Source organism: Mustela nivalis (genome assembly GCF_964662115.1).
Source record: "Mustela nivalis genome assembly, chromosome: 2".
Lineage (NCBI taxonomy): Eukaryota > Metazoa > Chordata > Mammalia > Carnivora > Mustelidae > Mustela > Mustela nivalis.
In genome coordinates, this window is record NC_139021.1 from 68,811,445 (window position 1) to 68,832,801 (window position 21,357).

A 21,357-nucleotide genomic window follows, 5' to 3' on the forward strand; every position below is an offset into this window, starting at 1 on the left:
CATGGGATCAAGCCCCACATGGGGCTCTGTGACCAGTGTGGAGTCTGCTTGAGGATACTCTCCCTCTGATCCTCTCCCCTAAAATAAGTACATAAATCTTAAATAATAATAATAATAATAAATCATACTTATTTACACATTAAAATGGTTATTTAGTATATGAGATATTCAAACTGCATTCTTTGAAAATTAAAAAAGATAAATTTAATGGATTTCTTTTTCATTTAATGGCTCTTCACATGGTGGCAGCACTTCACAAATGAAGTAAAATCATTAAGCAAAGGAATACATTGATGGAATAAAAAAGCTGAGTAAGTTATAGTCTCAGCCTTGAAGGAACTTGCAAATTTTTAGAGAAGATGGATAGATATGTACATAAGAATGTGCAGAATGTTAAAGTTTATGTAAATTATAAAGAAATAGGACCACATTAAAAAAAACAAGCATATCTGAGTTTATACACCAAAACTACAGTTATCCCCTTTAAAAATTTCCCCTGGAAAGTATACACTGTCATTTCTCAAAAACTTACTTGATTGAAAGATAAGTTATGATGATAAAGTAATGGGAATGGTATCACAGAGAAGCACTAGAATATAAAATGCCCAGAACATAGATAAGTAATTTTTCTAAACAGGTGGCAATTCTTAAGGATCTTTCCATGATCTATTCTCCTTTCAACATCTTCTTTATCTACCTACCTATGTATCTTTCTATCTCTATCTATATTCCTAATATATATATATATATATATATATATATATATATATATCATCATTGCCATCAAACCCACTCATATAATATATATATATATATATTAGGAATATAGGCATGGAGTCTACTTAATTTTTATTTTAAGTAGACTCCATGCCCAACATGGGGCTTGAACTCATGACCCTGAGATCAAGAGTAACATGCTCTGCAGACTAAGCAAGCCAAGTGCCCCTCAACATTTTCTGCATAAAACTAGAACAAGGTTCAGAAATGCTGATCCAAAGGAGCTTTCAATTGTTAAAGTCGCATTCAGGAAAGTAGGTCAAGCTCAGATCCAACAGTGTGGAGATATTTGCAATGAGAAACAACCAACCACAAAAGGAACTGACTTTGAATACCAAGTGAATAGACTCATTCTAGAAGATACTCTTTTTCTTGCTTAAAACTGTTGTCAGGAGGCAATGGTGGGGAGTAAGGCATAGTCTCATACCTTCCTATACAGCAGAAATAAGCATTTTCAGAGGATATTCATGGACATACAAGAATATTCAAAAGGAGTGTATATGGCAAGAGAAATGAGGCTAGGGGCACCTGGCAGGCTCAGTCAGTTAAGTCGCTATCTTAGCTCAGGTCATGATCTCAGGGTCCTGAGATAAAATCCTATGTCAGGTTCCCTGCACAGTGGGAAGTCTGCTTCTTTCTCTCCCTCTGCTGCTCCCCCTGCTTATGTTCTCTCACTCTCATTCTCTCTCTCTCTCAAATAAATAAATAAAATCTTAAGAAAAAAAAAAGAGAGAAGTAAGTTTAATGAACTTTGTGTGTCTGAGAGGGGTCTGCAATCAACCATCAGCATTGGTACATGTAAATGGTCACTCCATATGAAACAGGTCAAGATTCTAATTAAGTGAGATCGAGAATAACACTAAATCAAGACACAAAGGAGTTCCTGAAAATCATTCTAAAAGCTTCGGACCAGGCTCTTCAGTGTGCCCTACGATAATGTTTTTGTTATATCATCATTGCCATCAAACCCACTCATATAGGACTTGTATATTTTGGTATGTTTATTCCATAATGTGAGTTCATTTGTGTTCAACCAATTCTTTTTTGTCTGAAGTTTAAAAAGAAAAAAAAAAAAACCCAAAAGGTTTTTTAAGTGGGATTCTGAAACTGAAAGGACATTTTGTTTCTCATCCAAATGGACACTGTATACTCTTAAACACCCTGATTTGCTCACAGGTAGATAGAGTATCAATCCCATTATAGAGTGAGCAGGGCCATTTGGTAAGCATTCTTACATTAGCCAAGGATTGTACGTGGTTAGTGCTTAAACTTATTTCCCTCAAAATAGACATACAGAGGTTTCTTTAGTACTATACTGACATATATCTCTATGTCAACATTATCATCATTCCTAAATGGGTCACAGTGGGGGAACTCAGACTTTGTAAGGTCCCCACTGAGGCTGGTGTGTGGGGGCCATACTGTATGTGGGCCTCTTGTGACATAGCTTTTGTTCTTCCCCATCCTACTCCATGCCCAAGAAGCTAACCTGGAAATCTGCACTGTCCAGACTCATCTGCCCTCTGTCATTTAGTTGGGTTTGACAAATGCAATGCAGGAGATTGGAGTGAGAGGAGGAAGAGGTCAGGGATTTATTCCTGCTTCTCTCTGCCTGGTTCAGGAGCAACTGTGTTCCTTTACAGATTACCTCAGCGCTTGTCGGGTGGCTTCTCTCCAAGGGATACAGCCCTTACCATGCTCCAGTAGAGCTCTCCTTTGGGACTTCCTGTTGTCTCCTCAACATCCTCTGTTGGTTCCTTATCATCCTTGACAATTAGTCCCTACATCAAACCCTCTTTGATTTCACCATTGGAATGGCTTCCTGCCTGAAACATATATCTTCCATGTATTATTTTCTTATATATTATTTTTTCTCATTAACACAAATATTTACTAACACTATTTATACACCAAAATAGGTTGAGTGTGAAGTTTGGATAACTTGAAGTCACCATTTGCTTCTGCACAAAGGTATTTTCTTATTTATTAATGAACATTTTTATTTGCCATCTTTCTGTTTTTGTCCAGATATTGGCCTCTGTCAAATATTTAAAAATTAGCTTAGTTTTTATTAAACAAAACTAAAAGTGTTCCTGTAACAGTGACTGCACAGTCACTGCAACCAAATACATCTGATGTCAAATGTCATTTAAAATGTTTCTTGGGATGCCTGGATGGCATCTGTTAGCATCTGCCTTTGGCTCAGGTCATGATCCCAGGGTCTTGGGATCCAGTCCTGCATCAGGCTCCCTGAAGCCTGTTTCTCCCTCTGCCTGCCACTCCCCCTGCTTGTGCTTTCTCTTTCTGACAGATAAATAAATAAAATCTGAAAAACAAAACAAAAAACAACTTAAAAAAACCCACCAAAATTTAATAAACAAAAACCAAACAAACAAAAACCAAAACACCCCTGCCTTTTGATCATCTCTGTCAGTTTGTGCTACTTATGACAGAGAGGGCTGGGATTTTATAAATTCCAAGCCTTATCTGAACAGTATGCATATAAAAGTTGTCTTTTAGTTTAGTGAAGGGGTATCCATGAAGCTGTGGACCTCTGCATTCTTGTCTCTGCTTGTCAATAACAGCCATCCTTCCAACTGTCCTCTTTCAGGCCACCACAGGTTTTAGGAGCTGGCAAGGGTCCACGAATAGGTTGTGCAAGTTTACTGTGAGGCATTGGTATACCCCCCAGGAGAAGGGGAAGTAGGTCTCAGCAAGCCACTTCTCACTGTGGTTGTTCCTGCAGATCTGGTTGAAGTAGGGCTGTTGATATTATTGGGAAGATTTGCTGGGACTGTGTACTCTGAGCCATGGGAGGGCCCGGCTGGTGAGGTGGTTGGTATGAGCTATTGTTTCTTTGGTACCTGGAGAACGAGAGCCATGGTTTCTTTTGGTACCTGGAGAACTAGAGCCATGATTGTTAAATTCTTTTTCTGGTTGCTGGAAAGCCAAAGGAGAAGATACTGCAGGGAAGCAGAATTTGCCTGGAGAGGTATGGCTGAAGCCTGAGGTTGCGTATGAGGTATTTCTCCATTTGACACTTGAAAATTTAAGTCACTTCTGCTGCTTTTCACTGAGTCAACTTGCATATTTGATTTTTGGGACTCTCATTCATTATTTAATATAATTCTCACAATACCCCTGTTAGAAGCATCAGTCTGAAGACAACCAAAACAGAATCATACTTACCACAAAGTTGTAATTTAGAAGTAAATCCACATTTGACCAACTGTGAACCTTTCTCCCTCCACTTCATAGTTTCCTTCTAGAAGATCTGTTAATACTTACTTGGCAAATCATCCATAAATATGCTATTATTATTCCCATTTTGCAAATGGAAACTAAGAATCAAAACCATCTACTCGCTCCACGTCACAAACATACTTGACTATTATCGTGATTTTACTCTGCCACTGTCTTTATCACAATGTCTTAACTATTGCAGGAAATTTTTGTCCATAGAGATAAAAGTTAAAAATAGCTTCAATGTTCCTTTCAGGAACTTCCTAAAAAATCCATTTTTAATGAACATAAGACTGTTTGGCTTTTCAATAGATAGCATCAAATAATTCTTTGCTTTTTGATTTTTCCATACCTTTACCTCAAAGCCCTCATTTTGCTGTACCCACAAATCCTAAAGCATTCTGCTGTGATCTTTATCCCATCCTAATTAAAAGCCATCCCTTGCCTTGAAAGACTTGCCTTAAACCAAATAACAAAACTTCATATCACAACTTTTCTCTCTTCCTTCCAAGATGCTACTAATTCGTGGTCAAATCTGTGTTCTCCCTTACTGAGCAATAGATTCAGATTTACCTTTTCAACAGGTTATTTTGGTGGAATTTTTAAGGATCCAGCATTTGGCAACACTAACATTTTAGGGACTTAAATAATCACCCAAGTTCAGCTAAATAGGAAGACGTAGAGCTGAGATTCAAACTGAGGCCTTCTGACCCTGGAGGCCTCCCATAAATAGCACATATTTTTGTCTCTAATAAGGTATACTATTAAAAGAAAATGTGACAAATTACTTAGTATAAATGTTACTAACTGGTCACTAGAGTGTTTAACACAGTCCCTGATGGCTTTGTATAACAGAGCACTATCTTTTCAGGTATTCAGAAAAAAATTATTAAAAATTAGTCTTTTTCTTTTATCATTTCCCAAAGCTTAACTTTTTAAGACTTTTGTTACTTAGATTCACAAATATATCAAGGTAATTAGCAAAAGTAATAGTATTACTTTATATATCAACTTGTTGTATGAAAATGTTGAGCTGTGTTTTATCTCTACATAAAAAGTAAAAATGGGACTTGCTTTTACATGGCATTATGCATCAAAGTACTGATTTCTGAATTGTCTTCACTGTGCAGCACTGATTATTTTATCATCTGGATGAAATAGAGCAGAATTTTATTTGTTCTAAAAAAGTAGTTGTTATAATAAAAGTAGGCATTTCAATAAAACAGCATATGATTTTACTCTTGAGATACCAAAGACAATAACTCAGAGAGACTTGAGTAAGAATTATCATTTTTAAATTACATATTTGAAAGCAATTATGAAAATAGGAACTGATGAATAAGCCAAAGGAGTCAAGAAAGTTCCTAGAAAATCCTGGAAATAGATTCTCTTCCTCTTGTTTATTTTATTTTTCTGGTGACCTATGTCCTTTGGGAACTCTCAAATCTGATGCAAACAGATGTTAATGTTTAATGTCATTTTAGCCTGATGATATGGGTAGCAAATAACTAAGGCTTCCACTGAGGGGACTTTCAAGGTTAACAGACTCTCTACCCTCTCTCTGTGAATCATACTGGCTGATTCCCACAGCAAACTGACCCTCAGCACTGCCATACTAGCCTCCATTCTATCCTTATACCTGTGTTGTATGCTTCCCTAGACTAGATTGTGTTTGATTTGAAACCTTGTCATTGTAATACTATAACAACTACATGTTAATACAACTTGACAACTACATATTACCCAAGATGACAGGTTGTAAAAGAAAAATGTTGCTGCTATGAAAACTAAATTAAATACTTCAGAAAACTAACTGATTTTTAAAATGAGATCAAATCAAATAATTATAAAGAATTGGGGGGAAAAAAACCTTTTAAGGCCTAGAAAATTTTGCTTTTAGCTTTAAGATCTTTTTCTCACTTGAAACACACTAGGAAATGTAGATGAATTATGTAGATATATATGAAAATGTAGATGAATTATGAGTATAGTTTTTTGAAAAAGACTATCTGGAACTCCAGTCACCAGATTCATATTAAAAAAAAAAAAAAAAAAAAAAAAGCTTTGGGTCTATTATAAAAGGAAGGTAAGTAAATATGTATTTATATGTTTGATATAAAATTCAAAGTTCCAATTTAATATGTATCTCTTTTATGACTGTCTAATATGACTGACATTTCTTGATTAACTAATTATGATGGTTAATTTTACATATCAATTTGACTAGGTAATGACGTGCTCAGATACCTGGTCAAATACTATTCTGACTTTGTGAGGGTGTTTTTTGATGAGATTAACATCTGATTAGGTAGACTGAGTAAAGACACTGCCATTCTTAATGTGGGTGGACCTTATCAAATTAGTTGAAGGCCTAAACAGAACAAAAAGGCTGACTCTCTCATGAGTAAGAGGAAATTCCTGCCTACATGAGCTGTAATATCAATCTTTTCTAACCTTTGCACTGAAACTAAAACATCAAACTTTATTGTGTCAGTAAGGAAAGAAAGGACGTGGAATGTGTCAGGAGTCTGTGTGTGTGTGTGTGTGTGTATGTGTGTGAGGAGTCTTGATTGCTGTGAAACCTGAGGTAAGCAGGATTAAAAGGCATGAAGAACTCATGACTGGCGATAGAATGGGCAATCAGCCTGGTCCTGATATAGCCCTTTGTATGGCGGGGCCTTGGCCAGCTGTTGTTTGTTCCTGTATCTCTACTGAGGCAGACAGAGGGGGACTCTATGCTAATGAAAGTGTAAGCTCCAGCTATCCAGTGGAAATTATCCCCATCGGGAAATACAATCCTCTCTTGAGTCTTATTTTTGAAAGCTTTCTAATATGCGATTGCCAATGCCACCAAGAATTTCCTAAGGTGGAAAAATTCCCTCATAGGAACTACCTATTCCACAACTGCCTTCAGTCTCCATAATTACAGGTTACATGGATATTACACCTTATATGACATGGGATTTTCAAGCAATTGGTTGTTTTCCTTTGTGACAAAGGCACACTTTTGAAGTCCTAGTAGAATTTATGTATTGGGCTTATTTTCTTAACAATTGGCACCAGTATGCCATTTGGGGAGGAAACTACCTTTGAGGAAGTGACTTGATTAGACACTGGGTAGAAGGTGGGGCCCTGTGGTGTGTGGTGGTCAGCAAAATGAAAGCCACAGAAGAGTCAGGTCAAATTGCTCTTAGGAGAATTATAGAGGAATTTCTTTTGTTTCTGAGAGAAGAGGTGGGGAAGATAGGGAAGCAAAGAAGGGAGGGAGGAGAACAGAGAGTAGAAAGAGGAAATTGTGATATGTGCTGCAGAATAGGAAGTAAAACAGCCAGTGGAAAAATTAAGGTGCCTGAAGGATTTTCTATGAAAACATATATTGAAGACTCAACATAAACTATCTGCATTTCTACACTAAAGACATTCCTTGGCTTGCCCATGCCATACTGTCTTAAAGTGAACACTCACAAATGGATGGACCAATTGGCTTGATGATAGAGATGATTTTTATGCCCCAGTCAACCTGATGTTAGAGACAGCAGATCCAGAAACAGATTTGACCTCCAGGAATGGGAAGACTTTTGATTTCCGCACTGTGCAAAATGAGAGTTCAAGTCTAGACTTGTTTAGATCTCAAGAGTAGAAGACTCCCGCTGATACGTAGATGATATTCCTAGTAATGCCTCACTGACATGATAAAGTCTTAAATGTGACTTTCTTCTCTATAATGGCTGATTTCCTCTCATGTTATTTTGACCTAATGCATTTTCAGTGCAAGCCACAGCTCGGTTTTCATTTAGTTACTTTCAGAAAACCCTATGTGAAGTTAATTACATCTCATGAATGGTATGGTGTGTGTGTGTGTGTGTGTGTGTGTGTGTTTCCCATGCTTTAAGAAAGGAGGCCACAGTTGTTCATTGTTTCCCTTATTTTGTGATGCTTAGTATTACTTTAAAAACCCTGTTACTATGTTGCACATATGTGCCAGATTTGTTCTGCTATCTGTCCCTTTCCCCATCTCCACAGATGGATAGATAGAATTTTTTTTCCCCTTACCTGTCCATTATCCAGATTCTTATCTTTGTAGCTAGAAATTTTGCCTCTTGGCATCTTGCTCTCATAACAGAAGCAGAAGAGCTTAACAGATCTTCCATTTCCTTTTCCTACTTGTTGTTCACTATCATTTTTTTCTAAACAGACTAATTTTCTTTTTGCTGACCCTCACAGATTAATTTAAAAGGCTCCTCTGTGTTAGTTCAAAAATTTTCCATAGTTAACATTGCTTCCCTGTGCTTCTTATTAAATCCGTCTCCGTAATGTAACTCATCTCTGTTATAATTAGCTGATTTTTAAGGCTACAAGAAGACATTTATTTTCCTTTATCTCCAATATCAGGGCACATTCTTTTAACAAGTAGATACTTACTGCACTTACCAGAACATGCCTATGATAAAAGACATCTTCTCTTCTAACCCACAATTTATTTGGAAGATACCTTTTTGAAAGTTAAATACACTGAATCCATTCCTAGAGTGTGATGTCAAGTGTAATTTATAACCTCCTATTTCATTTGCAAATCAGGACACAAAAATCCCATCAGACCATCAACAGGTTATGTTGTTAGCTAATTATTAGAGTCTGCTCATCATGGGGGTAATCGATGAGAAAGGATCAGGAAAAAGAATACTGCTACTTTTCTAGTTCTTGCATTGTCAACAATACCCTTACTCTCTGTTTTCCTTAAAAAAATTGAAGCCACCAGAAGAAATATCCTCATTTTCCGACATGACTGGTAGAATTGCTTGCCTCTTCACTCGTCCTCTTCTCCTTGTTCCCAGGTGCGTTTCTTTCTTCAAGGTGTTACCAGGTGTACCTGATATCCTGTCTTACTTTCTAAAAATGAATCTATCCTACTGATTAGTTCCTCATGCTACCTATTCTGGTTTGACCTATCCCATCAGCATTTAAATATGTCCTAACCTTTCCTATCTTAAAAAAAAAAAAAATTCAAATCTGCCTTCTATTCCCACAACCATTTTAGCAGGCTTTTCCTCCTTTTACAGCCAAACTTATCAAAAATGTTCTCTATGTTCACTGCCTCTGCTTTATCACATCCCCTTGTCCCTCCACACTCTCCATCTGGCTTCCATTCCCCATTATTCCAACCAAAATGACTTTAAAATATCCAGAGACATTTTCTATTAAGATAAACTCGTGTTCTGCTGCTTTCATTCCACCTGGCTTCTCCTTATTTGACAAAGTTTACTATGTTTTCTTCTGTAAAACATGGCACCTGGGGCTTCTATCACTACCTACTCCTCTGATTTTCTACTTCTCTGGCCATTACTTCTCAGCCTCCTTCTCTGGATTTTTCTTATTTATTTATTTATTTATTTATTTAATTTAAACTAGTCTTGGCAGCTGCCCAGGGCTTGGTCCAATTTCTTCCTCTCCTTTTTAAAAAAGTTTTTAAAGATCTTTATTTATTTATTTGAGAGAGAAAGAGATTGCACACCAGTGGGGGCAGGGGCAGGGAGAGACAGAGGAGCAGGCTCTCTACTAAGCAGGGAGTCTGATGCGGGGCTCAATCCCAGGACCCTGAGATCATGACCTGAGCTAAAGTCTAACACTCAACCCATTAAGCCACCCAGTCACCCCACTTCTTCCTCACCTAATCCTACATTCTTCCTCATGCATTAATATACTGGCAAAGGTTTTACTTCCCATCTTTTCTCAAAAGATTAATTTAAATGCCAGTGAATAAAAGGAAGATTCTGGTGATCCCTATTTCTGGAGAACCTTTCTCTCTCAAGTCAGGGAAACATCCACAGGAACGGGTATGTACAGTAGCTGACATTTTGCAATCCCCACATTGACAAATAATCAACATGGGGACTTCTTCAACAGATCATGAGCTCTTTGGAGAATTTTGATAGATCCATAATTTTGTCCTTCCTCGGGTCTTAGTGTGATAGCACTCAGAGGATCTTTGTTTTTAAAATCCTTATTTTAGTTTCAAAAGACTATTTCTTACATTGGATCATTGCTAATTTCCTCCCAAGGAGAGCACATATTTCTAAGCTTTTGATAATATGACTTATTTTTATAGCCAGGATACTTGACAATTATCTTAGTTTTTTTCAGACATAACTTAATCAAGATTAGCTCTCTGTTGGAAAAACTATTTAAAACATTTACTGTAGAAAATACCTTAAAACTTTTTTAGTGCAATGTAATATTTTGTAACTGAATGGACTAAGTGGCATGGTTACTTCAATTAATTCAGAAAACCTTACCTAACTAGAACTTTGTTTAAAATTCTATGTATTTGCATATTGAGAAATGCCAGCAGAGTGAAAGAATCCTTCTCTGTGGGAAATATTTGTTGCTAAATCAATCAGACTGAAAGTCCTAGTTTTATGACATGCTAACTATGTATCTCATTTGATCCTTGGTGGGCAATTTCTTCAAGGAATATTGACTTCTTCAATTAACCAGTTTAAAATTTCTCATTATAACCAGCAATTATGTAGGATAGCAGAAAGGTGTGTACATTGGCACTAAGGCAACCTAGGTTCAAATGCTGACTCAGCCACCCATTACCTATAATATTTACTAGGAGATGATTTAACTTTCCTGATTCTCATTTTATCACCTATAAATTAGTTTAAGAACAGTTTTCAGAACTGTTTTACATTTACAACAAAACAAGGGAAGGTATGGAGATTTCCCATAAACCTCCTCCCCGTACACAAGCCTAGTGTCCCCCATTATTAACAACATTCATCAGAATGGTACATTTTACCAAGGATGAACCTACATTGACATACCATAATCACCCAAAGCTCATAGTTTACTTTAAGGTTTCTTCCTGATGTTATACATTCTGTGAATATGGTCAAGTATATTACATATATAATATGATTACATATATCCATCATTACAATATCATACAGAGTATTTTCTCTGCCCTAAAAATCCTTTGTGCTTTGCCTATTCATTCCTTGTCTCTCTTCTGCCTCTACTCCTGGCAACCATTGATTCTTTTATTTTCTCTATTGTTTTGTCTTTTCTAGAACATCATGTAGTTGAAATCAAACAGTATGCGTGAAACCTTTTTAGATTGGCTTCTTTCACTTAGTAATATGCATTTAAAGTTCTACCATGTTTTTTTATGACTTGATACCTATTTCTTTTTAGTGCTGAATAATATTTCACTGTTAATATTTCACAGATATATCACTATTTATCCATTCACCTACTGAAGGTCAGCTGGGTTGTTTCTCAGTTTTGCCAATTATGAACAAAGCTGCTAGAATCAGGCATTGTACATTTGTGCGTGTGTTTTCAATTCCTTTGGATAAATACCAAGGAATGTGATCACTGATCATATGGTAAAAATATGTTTAGTGTTGTGAGATGTTGCCAAACTCTCTACCAAAGTGCCATTCTGCACTCCCAACAACAATGTAAGAGAGCTCCTGTTACATCTCTTTGTCAGCCTTTGGTGTTGTCAGTGTTCTGGATTTGGGCCATTTTAATGAGTATAGATTGATATCTCATTGTTGTTTTAATTTGCGTTTCCCTGATGATGTATGATGTGGAGCATCTTTTCATAAACTTATTTATCATCTGCATATCATCTTTGGTGAAGTTTCTTTTAAGGACTTTGGCCCATTTTTAAATTAGGTAGTTTGTTCTTTTCTTATTGAATTTTAAGGGTTCTTTCCCTACTTTATATAACAATCCTTTATCACATGTGTCTTTTGCAAAAACTTCCCTGCGGTAGGTAACTGTCTTCTAATTCTCTTGAAATTGTCTTTGATAGAGCAGAAGCTTTTGATTTTAATGAAGTCCAGCTTAACAATTATTTCTTTCATAGATCATGTCTTCGCTGCTATATCTGAAAACACACTAAGGTCATCTAGGTTTTCTTCTACATTGTCTTCTAAAAACTTCATAATTTTTCATTTTATGGTTAGGTCTATGATCCATTTTGAGATAAGTTTGTGAAGGGTATAAAGGTTTGTGTCTAAGTCTTTGCATGTGGATGTTCAGTTGTTCCAGCTTCATTTGCTAAAGAAACTTTCTCCATTGTACTGCCTTTGCTCCTTTGTACAAAGACAAGCTTCATATATTTTATATTGGTGTATTTCTGGGCTCTCTATTCTCTGCCATTGATCTATTTGCTTATTGCTTCATTAATACCAGAGTGTCTTATCAAAGCTTCAGAGTATCTATTGAAGTTGGGTAGCATCAGTCCTCCAAATATATTTCTATTTCCTTCAATATTTCTGTTGGCTATTCTGGATCTTTTGCCTCTCCATATAAACTTTAGATCATCAGTTTGTTGATGTCCATAAAGTAACTTGGTAGGATTTAGAATGAGATTGCATTGAATCTGCAGATCAAGTTGGGTAGAACAAGCATTTTGACAAAGTTGAGTGTTTCTATTTATGAACATGAAATATCTCTGCATTTATTTAGCTTTTCATTTATTGCTGTAATCAGAGTTTTATCATTTCCCTATACAGACATTGTACATATTTTGTTAGCTTTGTACTAAAGTATTTCATTTTCTCAAGAGTCAATATTCATGGTGTTTTTAATTTCAAATTCTACATGTTCATTTTTGGTATATAGGAATTCAGTTGAGCTTTGTATAATAACCTGGTATCCTACATCATGGCTTTAATAGCTTATTAGTTCCAGGAAATTTTCATCTATTCTTCTATATTTTCAACATAGACAATCATGTCATTTATGACAACAATAGTTTTATGTCTTCCTTCCCAATCTATGTATGTTTTATTTCATTTTCCTGCCTAATTATTTTAGCAAGAATTTCTAGTCTGATGTTGAAAAACAGTGATAAGAAGGGACATCCTTGCTTTGTACCTGATATTAATTGGAAATCTAATTTCTCACCATTAAGTATAATGTTAGCTATAGGTTTTTTTGTAGATAGTCTTTGTCAAGTTAAGAAGGCTCCTCTTTATTCCTAATTTACTGAGAGGTTTTCAGGGTTTTTTGTTTTTTAAATTTTTTTCAGTCATGTAAGCATCCAACTCTTTTTCTTTAAGTTTTATCTTATATTATTTTATTTTCAGTGTTTCAAAATTCATTGTTCATGCACCACACCCAGTGCTCCATGCAATATGCGCCTTCCATAATACCCACCACCAGGTTCACCCAACTCCCCAAGCCCCTCCCCTCCAAAACCCTCAGTTTGCTTCTCAGGGTCCACAGTCTCTCATGGTTTATCTCCCCCTCTGATTTCCCCCCAACTCACATCTCCTACACATTCTCCGTGTTATTCCTTATGGTCCACAAGTAAGTGAAACCATATGATACTTGACTCTCTCTGCTTGACCTATTTCACTCAGAATAATCTCTTCTAGTCCCATCCACGTTGATATAAAAATTGGGTCTTCATCCTTTCTGATGGAGGCATAATACTCCATTGTATATATGGACCATATCTTCTTTATCCATTTACTGGTTTTCCACAGTTTGGCCACTATGGCTATTGCTGCTATGAATATTGGGGTAGAGATGGCTCTTCTTTTCATTACTACATCTGTATTTTGGGGGTAAATACTCAGTAGTGCAATTGCAGGTCATAGGGTAGCTCTATGTTTAATTTTTTGAGGAATCTCCACACTGTTTTCCAAAATGGCTGTACCAACTTGCATTCCCCACCAACAGTGTAAGAGCGCTCCCTTTTCTCCACACCCTCTCCAACACATGTTTGTTGCTTACTGGCTTGTTAATTTTGGCCATTCTAACTGGTGTAAGGTGGTATCTCAATGTGGTTTTGAGTTGAATCTCCCTGATGGCTAATGATGATGAATGTTTCTTCATGTGTGTGTTAGCCATTTGTATGTCTTCTTTAGAGAAGTGTCTATTAATGTCTTCTGCCCATTTTTTGACATGCTTATCTGTTTTGTGTGTGTTGAGTTTGAGGAGTTCTTTATAGATCTTGGATATCAGCCCTTTGTCTGTAGTGTCATTTGCGAATATCTTCTCCCATTCTGTGGCTTGCCTCTTTGTTTTGCTGACTGTTTCCTTTGCTTGTGCAGAAGCTTTTGATCTTGATGAAGTCCCAAAAGTTCATTTTTGCTTTTGTTTCCTTTGCCTTTGGAGACAGGTCTTGAAAGAAGTTGCTGTGGCCAATGTCAAAGAGATTACTGCCTGTGTTCTCCTCTAGGATTCTGAGACTCTTGCCTCAAGTTGAAGTCCTTTACCCATTTTGAGTTTATCTTTATGTGTGGTGTAAGAAAATGGTCGAGTTTCATTCTTCTACACACAGCTGTCCAATTTTCCCAACACCATTTTTTGAAGAGATTGTCTTTTTTTCACTGTATATTTTTTCCTGTTTTGTTGAAGATTATTTGGCCATATAGTTGAGAGTCCATATCTGGGCTCTCTACTTGAGTCCCCTGGTCTTTGTGTCTGTTTTTGTGCCAATACCATGCTGTCTTGGTGATCACAGCTTTGTAGTCAAGCTTGAAACCAGGCAATGTGATCCCCCCAGTTTCGTTTTTCTTTTTCAACATTTCCTTAGCAATTTGGGTCTCTTCTGGTTCCATACAAAATTTAGGATTGTTTGTTCCAGCTCTTTGAAAAATGCTGGTGGAATTTTGATCAGGATTGGCATTGAAAGTATAGATGACTCTAGGGAGTACAGACATTTGAACAGTGTTTATTTTTCCAATCCATGCACAAGGAATGCTCTTCCATCTTTTTGTGTCTTCTTCAGTTCCTTTCATGAGTGTTCTGTAGCTCTTTCTGATGAATATGGATGCCAAGATTCTCAAACAGATCCTAGCTAATAGGACCCATCAGTACATTAAAAAGATTATCCACCATGATCAGATGGGATTTATCCATGGGATTCAAGGGTGGTTCAACATTTGCAAATCAATCAATGTGATAGAACAAATCAATAACAGAAGAGAGAGGAACAACATGGTCCTCTCAATTGATGCAGAAAAAGCATTTGACAAGGCACAGCATCTGTTCCTGATTAAAATGATTCAAAGTATAGGGATAGAGGGAATATACTCAACTTCATCAAATCTATCTATGAAAAACCCACAGCAAATATCATCCTCAATGGGGAAAAGCTGACAGCCTTCCCTTTGAGATCAGGAACACGACAAGGATGTCCACTCTCGCCACTGTTATTCAACATAATACTAGAAGTCCTAGCAACAGCAGACAACAAAAAGAAATAAAAGGTATTCAAATTGGCAAAGAAGAAGTCAAACTCTCTCTCTTTGCAGATGACATGATACTTTATATGGAGAACCCAAAAGACTCCACCCCCAAACTACTAGAACTCATATAGCAATTCAGTAATGTGTCAGGATACAAAATCAATGTACAGAAATCAGTTGCTTTCTCATACACTAAGAATGAAAATACAGAAAGGGAAATGAGAGAATTGATTCCATTTACTATAGCACCAAGAACCATAAGATACCTGGGAATAAACTTAACCCCAAGAGGTAAAGGATCTGTACTGAAAGAACAACAGAACACTTATAAGTTGTTTTTAAAAATCATGAATGGGTACTGAATTTTGTCAAATGCTTTTTCTGCATCTATTGATATGATCATGTGATTTTTCTTAATCAGTGGACTAAATAAGAAATTGATTTTCAAATGTTCAAATGTTCAACCAGCCTTCCATATCTGGGATAAATTCTACTTTGTCATGGTGTATAATTGTTTTCAACTTTTTTGATATTTCATTTGCTAGTTTTTTAAGGATTTGCATATATGTTTATGAGAGCTTAGATCTGTAGTTTTCTATTGTACAATTTTGGTATTAAGGTAAGAGGCTGGGAGCGCCTGGGTGGCTCAGTGGGTTAAAGCCTCTGCCTTTGGTTCAGGTCATGATCCCAGGGTCCTGGGATCAAGCCCCACATCGGGCTCCTGCTTGGTGAGGAGCCTGCTCCCCCCCACCCCCAACCCCTGCATGCCTCTATGCCTGCTTGTGATCTCTGTCAAATAAATAAATAAATAAATAAATAAATAAATCTTAAAAAAAAAAAAGGGTAAGAGGCTGGCTTCATAGCATGAGTCAGGAAAAATTCCCTCTGCTTTTATGTTCTGAAAGAGATTGTAGAGAATTGGTAAAATTTTTTCTTAACTGTTTAGTACAATCCATTAGTGAAACTGTCTGGTCCTGATAGTTTCTGTTTTGGATAAATTGGCTTTAATTATGCTTATGTCATAGGGTTATTATAACCATTAGATGAAATGATTTATGGAAAATAACTGGCAGTAATAATAATTATACTCCTAATAATTAAGGCCCCAGTCAGGATCAAAAGTTTCCTCTAGATATCTATGTGTTCCTGAAATGGACATATTTCATTTAGACATAATAATAATTAAAATATGGACAATATATTTTATAACTCTTTGTACATATACTATATAGTTTTATTCCTTAAAATAACCACCTGTTTGATGGACTTATCCCTATTTTGGATGAGGAGGTATAGTGTGGGAATTGCTAGATACTTTCTTCATAATTCTCTTCTTAGGTTAGTACCAGAGGCAGGTGGTGAAATCATAGTCTCTCATTACCTTACAGTGTATTGACAGGGCTGGACCTTTGTAGACTGAAGTTAATCTTAGAGATGGTGTAATAATATTTAGTATGAAGTGTTACATGTAATAAATGATTGTCAAATGAGTCCACATGAAATACTACAAAGCAAGGGAGAAACCCAATACTTCTTTTACTTTTTTATTTATGATAGTCAAAATAATTAAATATTAAGCCTATTTGCAATACAAACTGAAGGAAAGTTAGAAGATAGAGTGTTAAATTATTTTTTTAGAGTTGGTAATAAGTTATTTTAAGATAACCAAGAGAGTTTTATATTATGTCCCATGTGATGACTGTTTCAACCTAACTTTGTATTTCTGATAACTCAGATGGAGTGTTTTAGAATTTTTATCATTGCAATATGCCAATTTCACACCCTACTCCTATGTTCTTACATTAGTGTTTTTATTATTATTTTTTTTTACTATTTTATTTATTTACTTGAGAGGAAGAGAGGGAGAGAGAGAGAGAGCAGGAACTGGGGAGAGACAGAGAGATTGGAAGAAGCAGACTCCCCCACTGAGCAGGAAGCCCCATGCAGGGCTCGATGCTAGGACCTGGGATCATGACCTGAGCCAAAGGAAGACAATCACCTGAGCCAGCCAGGTGCCCCCTATTTTAGTGTTTTTACTACCAAGTGTGTAATCGATTTCTTACTTTTTACCCCCAGCACGTGCACACACAGATACACACACACACACTCAGACTTTAATTTCTCATTAACTACTTAGTGGAGCTTTAAACTTTTTGTTTAGTGCATAGTAAATGAGAACATAACTGAAATTAAAAGCTTTTTTGACAAATTAATTACACCATTTTTAACTACTATTGCAGTCTGAAGAAAATAACACAAGTAGGAAAATGATTTGATTCAGTTACTGTAATTTGGAATCATAGTTGTGTGTTACAGAATAAATTTTTTAAAGTGAAACCATGCTTTTCATAGAAATATAAAATGAATATAGGTCAAAGATTTTCTCATTAATTAAATGAGGAAACAAAAAAGATGTTACAACTAGTTCAAACATCAAAGAGCAGAGACAGGGATCAGAAATACTGAGTAACTGCAAATGGATGCAACACAGCCTTCCTCCCACCTCCCCCCACCCCTCCCCTGCCCCTCTACCCCACCCCTGTCCCTCTCTTGTCTGGGAGTGGGGGGGTATGGGGGTGGGGCTTCCCTCCACTGGACAGAATTTCTTCCTATCTTAAACACCACACTCTTACCAGTGTTTTATAATACAGAGTTGTAAAATACCCTAAAGACAATGAAGGCCAAAGAGTATCTATGGAATCAGTCAGTTAAACCTGAAGGTTGTGCTCTGAAGCCTTAAACTGTGCATAGTTTTCCGTTGAAGCATATGTTTTCCCCTACACTTAGAAAATGGTGATAGGACTTTCCACCTTATGAAACTGCAGTCAGGTTTGAATAATCTCTGTTTTAGTGTAGCTTACCTTGGGACAGAAATACTTGTTTACTTCTTAGAGCAAACCTGAGCATCAAAAGAATTCATGAAAAAAAAAAAAAAAGAATTCATGAGATTCCATATTGGCATGAGAGAATGGGCACAGGGTAACTTCTAAGCTTCTGTTTTGACAAAGACTCTGAAAAGTTAAATAAGCCATCTGGACCTTTGGACAACTTTTATGGTCTCTTACAAATCTATAATTCTAAGAAATTGCTGCAAAGAAATAATTTATTTGCCCCTCAACCCAGCCCAAATATACTGAATCAGTCTTTGTGAGATTAGTGAGAGGTTTTTAGAATTGGGCATTTTTCCAGCCCTCAAAGAGGAAGTGAGGTCCTGAAAAGTGTGTTCTAATTTGCACATTGCTCCCCATTGTTCATAAATTTGATACAGAATCTAATCTTGAAACCAGCAAGAGAACATGGCTTTGATTTTTAACAAGCTTAAGTGATTGGACCTGGTAATGCAGTGACCAGAGGTGTTCCAACATCAGGAACTGCTCACTGTTGGTGTAAAAATCCTCCTCAGCAGCCTTGTTTGCAACTGTGAGCCAGGGGGAGGAAAGCAAACATACAAGGGAGAAAAAAAGGAAAATGGAGATTTGCTACTTTTTGGAATGTCTGTTATTTGAAGAATGTTGGTATTCTCATTTTTGAGAGCTTTCAAAATTGTTGAGTTTCTCACTGTGATCAATGTGTTTGAATAGCTTAGCTTATACCATTTGATGGATTTTGCATTTTTCTTTTAATGAGAATGAAGTTCTCCTTAGCATTAATGACAATTTCACATTGCTCTTGCCCCAATTTGCCAACTTTTTTCTTTTGGAAAATGGATGTTTTCTTCCTATCTCTCCTAAAACTTCTCTAGCCTTAAATATTTAGGTAGATTTATTTATTTACTTATAAAGGTATTTATTTATTTATTTATCTATTTGAGAGATGGGGCAGGGTTGGGGGGAAGGTCAGAGGGAGAAGCAGAATCCCTGCTAAGCAGGGAACCAGATGGGGATTCAGTCCTGGGACTCCAGGATCATGACGAGCCAAAGACAGTAGCTTAACCCACTGAGCCACCCAGGCACCCCAGTACTTAGGTGGATTTAAAAATGTGTTTTAAAGCCCATTCTTCTATACCGTCCAAATATTTGCAAGTGACAAAAATATATATGGATTATTCTGCATGGAATTGTTAAATGTTCAGTGCTCATTAGCTTCTGATTCTGTTTCCAAGTGAGAAAAGGCAATAAACATACATATTCCAATCAGGACATGCTCTGTGTTTCTCTTCTTTTTCAAATCTTAATATATCTGTATCTATATACCTTTATGTCTATCTACATACCTTTTGATAACCACTCAATAACAGCTTTAGACAAAGCTGCTCATTTAGTGACACTGTGTTAAATCATAGCAGCTCTTAGAAACGAAATTGGCACCAGTATTTTTGCCTGTGATTTAATTTACATATTATCTTGCTATTGGAAAAAAGTCATAGGCATGCAAACAAAGCATCCCTCCAAAACAGCACAGTGCAATGGGGATGCTCATTCTATCTGGAGTCTGTTGTTTTGGCCAGGGCTGTCACTTTCCCACAGTGTCTTCATTTATTATGCTAATTGACTTTCCAAGCGCAGGCGGGAGGGTATCTGCCTGGTGAATTATTCTCGGTTGGGGGTCTTTTAAAAGCAAACCTATTTTGTGCCCAAACAAAACCTAAAACCAATGTGTTTCTTTCCAAAGATGGGAGGGTCAATACCATGGTTGTTTTGTTCCCATCCAGTTATGTAACCATGGGGACTTGTGTCTTTGCTTTCAGGATTTGTACAAAACACATTAAAGCTAAACAATAGGCAGGAGTCATAGAAGCAACCCTCGAGCTGTGTCTTGGAGTAGTACATCCTCCTAGGTTTGGGAATCTCCAATTAGTTCCAACTGAAGTGCTGACTCCGTGTGTGTGTGTGTGTGTGTGTGTGTGTGTGTGTGTGTGTGTTAGCTGGCATACAACACACTTCCCCAGGGTTGTTTCATTTTTCCTGAGATTTGGCGAAGGGTAAAGGGTCGGAGTCACATGTGTACAAAGCATTTGATTAATGTTTAAGTCACCGCTGTGGGTCGGAGCTGCCTCCCCGCCAGCCCCGGCCGCATGAGGCCGGAGCCGCTGGGCTCGGCGTGCAGATCCCGGACCGGGGCCGCTTCTCTCGGGAGTTGTCTGCTTATTGCCTCGCGCCTTCCGCGCCCGAGTTCCAGCGAGCGCCCTTTCCTCTCCCAACACCCCAGCCTCTCCCCAGCCTGTAAAGTCGCCGGTACCCCCTCGGGCTTCTCGGAGGCAGCAACTTTCCCCTCTGGCCGGCGCGGGGCCGGGCGCCAGTCGGCTAGCGGAATAGCGCGCAGCACAGCAGCCCTCCGTCCCGCCGCCCACCATGACCGACCGGAGCCGCTGGGACGGCCGCGCCCAGAGCGCCAAGGACCTGGAGAAACAGCTTCGCTTGCGCGTGTGCGTGCTCAGCGAGCTCCAGAAGACCGAGCGGGACTATGTGGGCACGCTGGAGCTCCTGGTGTCGGAGAGTGTGTCCCCGCGCGGCGACGCAGGGTGTGGCGGGCGGCGCCGGGCGCGGATCCCGGAGCAGCCGCGGGTGCGCGGCATTGTCTGCGGGGGGACGGGGCACCGCGGACCGCGCGGAACCGACGCAGGCCGACACTCTGCTCGCCCGCGCGTGGACCCCGGGCTGGACTGTTTCACGCCTGGACACGGAATAAGTTTGCCAGGGCCTTGGACATATGCGGGCTTGAAAAGTTAGCTCCAATGGGAGAAGACTCTTGTCCTGGGAATCCCTGCGTACCCCACCTTTCCTCACTCTTTTTACCCCGTCCCCGGCTGCCTTGTGTAATTTTTTTACCCTCTTCTCTTCCGCCCCTGAGATTTTAAGACTTTGGCTTCGGGATTAAAGTCAGTCTACTACATTCAGGTATGTTTAGTTAAAAGAAAAAAATCCTTGATTGTTTTGGAGCTTGAGTTCATTATTCAGATTAGATGGCAGCTAAGTCTCTTTAGTTACAATAATCTTTGAAACAACAGGATTCTGGCGGGGGGTAGAGAACGAGCAGCGGGGTTATGATCTCTAGCAGCTGTTTGATATTAAAGCCACCTGTGGTGCTCACCCTGTTCTAGCCCTGCAGTCTCCTAACCCCATCCTCCAACCCCGGTTTAAATTTGCTCCCTGCTCATCTTCTGGATTCTCTGTTCACA

The 21,357-nt window shown here is 38.0% G+C and overlaps 1 protein-coding gene across 1 annotated transcript in view; it reads right to left on the minus strand.

Moving 5' to 3' along the window:
• The window catches only part of LOC309859427 (uncharacterized protein), an 867,228-nt gene extending 846,713 nt beyond the window's left edge, over positions 1–20,515 (minus strand). The window contains exon 1 of the mRNA XM_082720088.1: positions 20,383–20,515. The gene's annotated coding sequence lies outside the window, so the exon portion shown is untranslated. The remainder of the gene's footprint in view (positions 1–20,382) is intronic.
• Between the last annotated feature and the right edge of the window lie 842 nt (positions 20,516–21,357).